The following is a 9,863-nucleotide window of genomic DNA, read 5'->3' as shown; positions in this document are numbered from 1 at the left end:
GCTGCCCCGCCAGCAGTGGACCCGGTGGGTAAAACTGGCCATCGTCGATCGATGGGGAAGTTGGAGCAACAGTCCTCAGCAACGCTTGCTGGGGAACAAGCGATGAAAACTTCCCAAGGTAGCGGCAAAGGTTCCGGAAAAGAGGCCTCACAGGCCCCTGTGCAGCAGTTCCAGTCGTCAAATGATGAAAGAAGACGCAGATCCATCAGCCGGGGGCCAGAGATTACATCGAGTGAGAGCAACACAGAGGATATGGACAGCAGTGTGACATTTAAAAGACAAAGAGAAGAAGAAGAGGAAGACATTCAAAGGAAAGCGGCGTGCCGTAGTTCGGACGAGAGCGAGCTCAGGGTCGGGGCATCATCGATCTCAAGCTCCGACCCTCAGAACATCAAGGAGCTGATGACCCCGCAGGCGGGGGATGACGGTACGCAGCTTATTATTGACTTTGATTCTCCAAGCACGGACTCTCCATAAACTATGCCTATCCCTGTAAAAATTGCCTCACTCAATGTGAGGTCCTTAAAGAGCCCTGATCGCAGGGCTGCTTTATTTTCTTATCTAGAGACATGTGACTTTGACCTTTGCCTGCTACAAGAATGTGGAATCCCTAGTAAAATGGACTATAAAGACTTAAAAGAAGACTGGAAGCTGGGCCCATCCATATGGTCCGGTGCAAATGACTGTCGTTCTGTGGGTGTTGGGCTGCTCTGCCGAGGCCAGTCCTTTTCTATTCATACAGTAACTGAAATTGTGCCTGGCAGAGCTCTTTTAATTCATCTATATTTTAATGGACTTTTAATTCGTGTTTTAAATGTGTATGCCCCTCCTGATAAACAGGAGCGGGCAGAACTATTTGAAATTTTACCACTGTTTTGTGTTGGGTCTTCCCCCCTGCTGGTGGGAGGTGATTTTAACTGCATACGTGATGGGGAACACCGGCAGGGTGGGGATATTAATCGTAAAGACCGCACTTCTTACCTGCTTAAAAATTTTATTGATGATTTTAATTTGAAAGATTGCTGGAAGGATCTCTTGCCGGAGGACCCGGGCGCCACATGGTCCAATGGAAGAGTGAGCTCCAGAATCGATTTTATTTTTTCCTCTAGAGCTTTTAAACCCCTGAAATGCACGCTCGAGCAGAATATCTTCTCTGATCATAAGCTCCTCTTGGTGGGCCTGGAGCTAGAGGGGGAGCAAAAAGCAAAAAGGGGCCTCTGGAGATTAAACACCACACTCCTAGAGGACCCTGAGATAAAAGAAGAGTTTGTGCGGACCTACCAGTGCTGGCAATCACAAAGAAAACCCCACGAGCCTATGCTGCACTGGTGGGAGGGCACCAAATCTAAAATCAGATTTTTTTTTATCAAAGCAGGTAAGAAGAAGGCAAAAATGGAAAAACAGTGGTTTTATGTTCTTAACATGCGTTTAAATGTACTTTTTAAATTGAAAGAAGCTGGTATGGATGTAGAAAATGATATTTTAAACCTTAAAACTGAAATAAAACATGCCATAGAAAAGAAAGGGAAACAAATCATTTTTAACTCACATGTGCAGCACCTGGAGGAGGGCGAGAAATGTTCCCGTTTCTTTTTTAAAAAAGTGATGAATAGGAGGGATATCATCCAAAACCTTGAGGGTGAATCCACTCCAAAAGGCATGTTAGATGCAGTTTTTAACTTCTACCAGCTTCTTTTTAATAAGAAAGATCATAATCCATCCTTTTTAGAACATGTTCTTAATTCCCTTGATTTTAAGCTAGATGTTTTAGACCAGGAGGTTTTATCCCGTGATCTTAACTTAGATGAACTTTTATTTGTTTTTAAAAGTTTTTCTAGTGGGAAGGCCCCTGGGGAAGATGGTTTACCCATCAAATTTTATTTAGCTTTTTGGGATATTTTAAAGGATGATATGGTTTTATTGTATAAAGAAACTTTTATTGTTAATGAACTTCCCCCTTCCTGGAGGAGGGGGATTGTATCATTACTTTTTAAAAAAGGTGGAAAGGATATGCTAAAAAATTGGCGCCCCATCACACTTTTAAATGTCGATTATAAAGTTTTAGCCAAGTTATTAGCTGTCCGTTTTAAACCTTTTATTCATAAATTAATTCACCCAAATCAGGTTTGTGGGGTACCTGGAAGGTCTATAGCTGAATCCCTAAATATTTTAAGAGATGTTTTATGGTATTTTAAGGATAGAAATCAAACTGTAGCAATTTTATCCTTAGACTTTGAAAAAGCCTTTGATAGGGTCTCCCATGAATACCTGTTTTTAGTTCTTAAAAAGATGGCAGTGCCTGAAACGATTTTAAGCCGAATCATGCTTTTATACCGATCCTGTTTTAGTCAAGTCTCTGTTAATGGCTTTTTAACCAGCGGTGTTCCTCTTTTATCAGGTGTCAAACAGGGCTGCCCCCTGTCCCCACTCCTTTTTATTTGCGCAATCGAACCACTGATGGCCCTCCTCAGAAAAGACCGGGTAGTAAGAGGCGTACCGATACCTGGTGGAGGAGGGACCCATCTAAAGGTGTTGGGGTACATGGATGATGTCACCATACTGTGCCCGGACTCTCCATCCATGAGGGGGGCATTGAGGAACACCAGCTATTTCTGCGAGGTCTCTGGTTTTAAGCTAAACACAGATAAATGTGACTGTTTTTATATTGGCTCCTGGGATTCATCCATCACCCCAGGAGTCACAATGCAACAGGATCAAATTAAAGTTTTAGGTATTGTTTTTAACCAGGTCAATGATGGGAGCCCTAACTGGGATTCAGCTATAGCTAAGATGGAGAAGAAGATTTTAATGTGGAATCTTAGAAACCTTACCATGGAGGGGAAGATTTTAATAATAAAGATGGTTTTACTCCCTATTATGCTATACATTGCCATGGTATTTCCTCCATCTATTTTATACATTAAAAAAGTAACTAGAATTGTTTTTACTTTTTTATGGGGTTCAAAAATGGAGAAATTAAAGCGTGATTTTATGTACAAAAGTAAAGATAATGGCGGGAAAGATGTTCCTAACCTTTTTACTTTCTTTTACATAAAGTATTTCTGTTTCTGTTTTAAAATTATTAAATCCGATGGCATTTTTAGCTACTTTTTAAGGTACGCTGCGGGCATGGTTTTTAAAAGATGGTTGCGCATCCCTCTGAACGCTCCGGTGCTTCTGTGTCCCCCAAAACATTATGTGGTGTTGGAAAAGACAGTCAGGCTCCTAGGTCTCCAAGATTTGGAGCCTGACATACTGGGGGACCAGAGAAAGGTATCAAAGGTCCTCAGGCGGAGTGAGGTTACCCTGGCAGTGTCCAATTTCACACAGGCAAGATCCAAAAAGGTATGGCGGAACGTGTACGGGAAGTTTCTGGCAAATGTACACAGGGATCTTGCCTGGGCAATCGCCCACCAGTGCCTCCCTACTCGTGAGTTCCAGCACAGGCGAGGACTGGTGGCGAGAGCCAAGTGCCCGAGAGATGGCTGCGGAGTGGACGAAACGGTGCTGCACATATTTTGGAACTGCCCTTTTGCACGGGAGCTTTGGAGGAAGGTAGGCCCACTTTTGAAGTGGGCCTGCGGCCTAAAAGATTTTAATCACGAATGTGTCTTTTACGGTCTTTTTAACTGCCCCAATTTTAAACAGCAGATGATCTGCTGGATGATTATTAATTGTTTTAAAAATGCCATCTGGAAAGTTAGGAACATCTTACTTTTTAAACATGATTTTATTGATGTTAAAAACTGTATAAAGCTGGCCCTGAGTGAGATGTACATCTATTACCTAAGAGACAAGAAACAGTTGGGGGCCAGCGAGGCAGCATCCATGTGGTGTCTGCCTCTATGGAACGAAATAACAGTATAATCAGTTTTTATGACATTTGTATAATGTTTTATCCTGCCATTTTTATTTTTTCTCCTTTTATTACTGGTTTTATTATTTGTATTTTAAAACTTTTGTGAACCTTTTATTATTTAGCATTTTAAATTTTGTATGGTTTCTTATTTATTCAATAAAATTTTGTTGAAACCTTATCTGTTCTTATCAGTTTAATATCTGATACGTCCCCTATCTGGGGACCATATATTAAATGGATTTTTGAGAACGGGGGCCGATTTCGAAGCTTGCTTCCGTCGCCCTATGCATTGACCCGATATGGCAGTATCTTCGGGTACAGTGCACCACCCCCTTACAGGGTTAAAAAGAAAGATTCCTACTTTCATTGCTACCTGCTTGCTGGCTAGCCAGCTAGCCAGCCCTGTGGGCCTTGCTGCTGCTGCAGCCAAAAAACAAAAGGTGGTGCTGCTGCTGCTTCTGCTGCTTCTGCTTCTGCTTGTGTCTGGCCCCTGTTGGAGCGTCCAGGCACAGGACTTCTGCTGCTGCTGACTAAATGGCCTCCTTAATTGGATCATTTGAGTAGCCAGCACACCTGTGCAGGTAGGGCATGACATGATAGGCAGCTGCCTTGATAGCGGGTGGGTGCTGAATGTTCCTAATTGACAAAATAAGATTAATGCTTATGAAGAAATATAAAATCTCATCCCTTCCCCAATATCGCGCCACACCCCTACCCCTTAATTCCCTGGTTGAACGTGATGGACATATGTCTTTTTTCGACCGTACTAACTATGTAACTATGTAACATAACATGGGGGGGGGGGGGGGGGGGTCTCCTGGCTGTTCACACAGGTGTGTCATTGCTGTACATTGACCATGCATTGCTTCTGTGGTATTGCAAAGGCAAAGACAAATGCTTCCAGCCATCCATTGCACTAATGGATTGGTCATCAGCTGGCTGTCTATGTCCCGCATCAATATAGACCAAAGTACAGAGGGTTAGGCTATGCTATTGTGCACCTACCTGATGCATCAGAAGGTGCGAGGCCCTTGCTAAATTCTGTGCACAGACTTTGAGATCTATGCTTTAGACTGTATCTAAACCTGCTCCAACATGGACTGACATTCTGGCCTACTTTCAGCCGATGCGACTTGTCTGTCGCTGAACAGTCGCTTTTTATGTATTCAGCACCTATGTATAATGTTGTAAAAATGCTCTAGAAGCTAAAGTCGCAGAAATGTCACACATATTTGGCCTGCAACTTTCTGTGCGACAAATTCAGACAGGAAAAATCAGTATAAATCCTTAGAAAATTATCCCCCAGTGTCTCCATCTGCTGGCGGTATTGAATAAGCATTGCTGCACTGATGGGGTATGCATTAGACGAAAAAAAAGAAGAAAAAGAAGAATAATACGCCCAGAAAAGAGGCGAAAAGGAGAAAAACGTAAAAAAACGTGAAAAAAAAGTAAGAGGAAGAGAAGGGAAAAAAAGGTGGAAATGGGTTTAAAAGTGATTTCGGCGGAGAAATATATATATATATATATATATATATATATATATATGCGCACACACACACATAGATATAAACGTATTCTCCGTTGAGATATTGCAGCCGCTGCTGTGTCCAGGCCCAGGAGCCTTAGCACTGTGCTGTGATGTCACTCAATACCACTGACATCACTAGGTGTAAACAACATCTCTCCTTTGCTGTGTATGTGACTATGGAGCTGTTTGGTGATGTCGTCTATTACGGCCTTCATAGAAGCAACAGGAGATTGTTGCATCCATCTTGAACCCTCAGAACTACAGTGCTATGATGTCACTCACTTCCACAGGCCTTGCAGAGTGTAAACAACAACAACCCAGCTTTGTTGTGTATGTAACCAAAGGGATTTGTGATGTCACCTAGAACCTTCACAGCAGCGACAGCTTTATGAGGAGCATCAGCACTGCTCTGCCTGAGCAGAACCATCACCGCCATAGGTTGTCAAATAACCCGGATTTAACCCACACAGGTAAGTCCAATGGGGTGCAGGCATGTCCTCTATGCTTACAGCTTCCCGTGGGTGTTGGTTTGATACCGTTTGGGGACAGCCAAGGAGGCATCTGCAGGCAACAAAGGTAGGTGTGTGCTTGTGTGTGTGTTTCCTATGCAGATCCTAAGCCCAGTGTCACATGCAAGTAGGAGGAGTAAGAAGGGTTCCTGGCAAATCCGGGTTATGGATTGCATTTAAAAAGGCCCCGTGGGAGTGCAATGGGCCCCTGTCTTGCTGCTTAGCAATAATGGTATGGGTTTAGGTTCTGCTGTGTGTACTGGTGGTTGACTGCCCCCCAGCCCAGAGTGTGCATGGAAAATTGTCTGGCAGCCTCCCTGACAGCAAGCAGTGATAGTGCCCATGAAGGGGACCTTGTTGGGCCCGCCCCTTTCACGGTTATCGCTTCTCGGCCTTTTGGCTAAGATCAAGTGTAGTATCTGTTCTTATCAGTTTAATATCTGATACGTCCCCTATCTGGGGACCATATATTAAATGGATTTTTGAGAACGGGGGCCGATTTCGAAGCTTGCTTCCGTCGCCCTATGCATTGACCCGATATGGCAGTATCTTCGGGTACAGTGCACCACCCCCTTACAGGGTTAAAAAGAAAGATTCCTACTTTCATTGCTACCTGCTTGCTGGCTAGCCAGCTAGCCAGCCCTGTGGGCCTTGCTGCTGCTGCAGCCAAAAAACAAAAGGTGGTGCTGCTGCTGCTTCTGCTGCTTCTGCTTCTGCTTGTGTCTGGCCCCTGTTGGAGCGTCCAGGCACAGGACTTCTGCTGCTGCTGACTAAATGGCCTCCTTAATTGGATCATTTGAGTAGCCAGCACACCTGTGCAGGTAGGGCATGACATGATAGGCAGCTGCCTTGATAGCGGGTGGGTGCTGAATGTTCCTAATTGACAAAATAAGATTAATGCTTATGAAGAAATATAAAATCTCATCCCTTCCCCAATATCGCGCCACACCCCTACCCCTTAATTCCCTGGTTGAACGTGATGGACATATGTCTTTTTTCGACCGTACTAACTATGTAACTATGTAACATAACATGGGGGGGGGGGGGGGGGGTCTCCTGGCTGTTCACACAGGTGTGTCATTGCTGTACATTGACCATGCATTGCTTCTGTGGTATTGCAAAGGCAAAGACAAATGCTTCCAGCCATCCATTGCACTAATGGATTGGTCATCAGCTGGCTGTCTATGTCCCGCATCAATATAGACCAAAGTACAGAGGGTTAGGCTATGCTATTGTGCACCTACCTGATGCATCAGAAGGTGCGAGGCCCTTGCTAAATTCTGTGCACAGACTTTGAGATCTATGCTTTAGACTGTATCTAAACCTGCTCCAACATGGACTGACATTCTGGCCTACTTTCAGCCGATGCGACTTGTCTGTCGCTGAACAGTCGCTTTTTATGTATTCAGCACCTATGTATAATGTTGTAAAAATGCTCTAGAAGCTAAAGTCGCAGAAATGTCACACATATTTGGCCTGCAACTTTCTGTGCGACAAATTCAGACAGGAAAAATCAGTATAAATCCTTAGAAAATTATCCCCCAGTGTCTCCATCTGCTGGCGGTATTGAATAAGCATTGCTGCACTGATGGGGTATGCATTAGACGAAAAAAAAGAAGAAAAAGAAGAATAATACGCCCAGAAAAGAGGCGAAAAGGAGAAAAACGTAAAAAAACGTGAAAAAAAAGTAAGAGGAAGAGAAGGGAAAAAAAGGTGGAAATGGGTTTAAAAGTGATTTCGGCGGAGAAATATATATATATATATATATATATATATATATATGCGCACACACACACATAGATATAAACGTATTCTCCGTTGAGATATTGCAGCCGCTGCTGTGTCCAGGCCCAGGAGCCTTAGCACTGTGCTGTGATGTCACTCAATACCACTGACATCACTAGGTGTAAACAACATCTCTCCTTTGCTGTGTATGTGACTATGGAGCTGTTTGGTGATGTCGTCTATTACGGCCTTCATAGAAGCAACAGGAGATTGTTGCATCCATCTTGAACCCTCAGAACTACAGTGCTATGATGTCACTCACTTCCACAGGCCTTGCAGAGTGTAAACAACAACAACCCAGCTTTGTTGTGTATGTAACCAAAGGGATTTGTGATGTCACCTAGAACCTTCACAGCAGCGACAGCTTTATGAGGAGCATCAGCACTGCTCTGCCTGAGCAGAACCATCACCGCCATAGGTTGTCAAATAACCCGGATTTAACCCACACAGGTAAGTCCAATGGGGTGCAGGCATGTCCTCTATGCTTACAGCTTCCCGTGGGTGTTGGTTTGATACCGTTTGGGGACAGCCAAGGAGGCATCTGCAGGCAACAAAGGTAGGTGTGTGCTTGTGTGTGTGTTTCCTATGCAGATCCTAAGCCCAGTGTCACATGCAAGTAGGAGGAGTAAGAAGGGTTCCTGGCAAATCCGGGTTATGGATTGCATTTAAAAAGGCCCCGTGGGAGTGCAATGGGCCCCTGTCTTGCTGCTTAGCAATAATGGTATGGGTTTAGGTTCTGCTGTGTGTACTGGTGGTTGACTGCCCCCCAGCCCAGAGTGTGCATGGAAAATTGTCTGGCAGCCTCCCTGACAGCAAGCAGTGATAGTGCCCATGAAGGGGACCTTGTTGGGCCCGCCCCTTTCACGGTTATCGCTTCTCGGCCTTTTGGCTAAGATCAAGTGTAGTATCTGTTCTTATCAGTTTAATATCTGATACGTCCCCTATCTGGGGACCATATATTAAATGGATTTTTGAGAACGGGGGCCGATTTCGAAGCTTGCTTCCGTCGCCCTATGCATTGACCCGATATGGCAGTATCTTCGGGTACAGTGCACCACCCCCTTACAGGGTTAAAAAGAAAGATTCCTACTTTCATTGCTACCTGCTTGCTGGCTAGCCAGCTAGCCAGCCCTGTGGGCCTTGCTGCTGCTGCAGCCAAAAAACAAAAGGTGGTGCTGCTGCTGCTTCTGCTGCTTCTGCTTCTGCTTGTGTCTGGCCCCTGTTGGAGCGTCCAGGCACAGGACTTCTGCTGCTGCTGACTAAATGGCCTCCTTAATTGGATCATTTGAGTAGCCAGCACACCTGTGCAGGTAGGGCATGACATGATAGGCAGCTGCCTTGATAGCGGGTGGGTGCTGAATGTTCCTAATTGACAAAATAAGATTAATGCTTATGAAGAAATATAAAATCTCATCCCTTCCCCAATATCGCGCCACACCCCTACCCCTTAATTCCCTGGTTGAACGTGATGGACATATGTCTTTTTTCGACCGTACTAACTATGTAACTATGTAACATAACATGGGGGGGGGGGGGGGGGGGTCTCCTGGCTGTTCACACAGGTGTGTCATTGCTGTACATTGACCATGCATTGCTTCTGTGGTATTGCAAAGGCAAAGACAAATGCTTCCAGCCATCCATTGCACTAATGGATTGGTCATCAGCTGGCTGTCTATGTCCCGCATCAATATAGACCAAAGTACAGAGGGTTAGGCTATGCTATTGTGCACCTACCTGATGCATCAGAAGGTGCGAGGCCCTTGCTAAATTCTGTGCACAGACTTTGAGATCTATGCTTTAGACTGTATCTAAACCTGCTCCAACATGGACTGACATTCTGGCCTACTTTCAGCCGATGCGACTTGTCTGTCGCTGAACAGTCGCTTTTTATGTATTCAGCACCTATGTATAATGTTGTAAAAATGCTCTAGAAGCTAAAGTCGCAGAAATGTCACACATATTTGGCCTGCAACTTTCTGTGCGACAAATTCAGACAGGAAAAATCAGTATAAATCCTTAGAAAATTATCCCCCAGTGTCTCCATCTGCTGGCGGTATTGAATAAGCATTGCTGCACTGATGGGGTATGCATTAGACGAAAAAAAAGAAGAAAAAGAAGAATAATACGCCCAGAAAAGAGGCGAAAAGGAGAAAAACGTAAAAAAACGTGAAAAAAAAGTAAG

At 44.4% G+C, this 9,863-nt stretch overlaps 3 non-coding genes across 3 annotated transcripts; all 3 read left to right on the top strand.

Moving 5' to 3' along the window:
* Nucleotides 1-4,004: 4,004 nt before the first annotated feature.
* On the top strand, nt 4,005-4,190 carry LOC130336433 (U2 spliceosomal RNA). Its single transcript, XR_008877864.1, has one exon. It is a non-coding gene; the product is annotated as a U2 spliceosomal RNA (small nuclear RNA).
* A 2,086-nt stretch (nt 4,191-6,276) lies between these two features.
* On the top strand, nt 6,277-6,467 carry LOC130336498 (U2 spliceosomal RNA). Its single transcript, XR_008877920.1, has one exon. It is a non-coding gene; the product is annotated as a U2 spliceosomal RNA (small nuclear RNA).
* Nucleotides 6,468-8,550: 2,083 nt separating this feature from the next.
* LOC130336497 (U2 spliceosomal RNA) lies at nt 8,551-8,741 on the top strand. The gene has a single exon (XR_008877919.1). It is a non-coding gene; the product is annotated as a U2 spliceosomal RNA (small nuclear RNA).
* Nucleotides 8,742-9,863: the final 1,122 nt, after the last annotated feature.

This window comes from Hyla sarda, unplaced genomic scaffold, assembly GCF_029499605.1.
Source record: "Hyla sarda isolate aHylSar1 unplaced genomic scaffold, aHylSar1.hap1 scaffold_479, whole genome shotgun sequence".
In the NCBI taxonomy this organism is placed as follows: domain Eukaryota; kingdom Metazoa; phylum Chordata; class Amphibia; order Anura; family Hylidae; genus Hyla; species Hyla sarda.
Note: the sequence above shows the minus strand (reverse complement) of the source record. Positions and strands in the feature narration are given on the sequence as shown.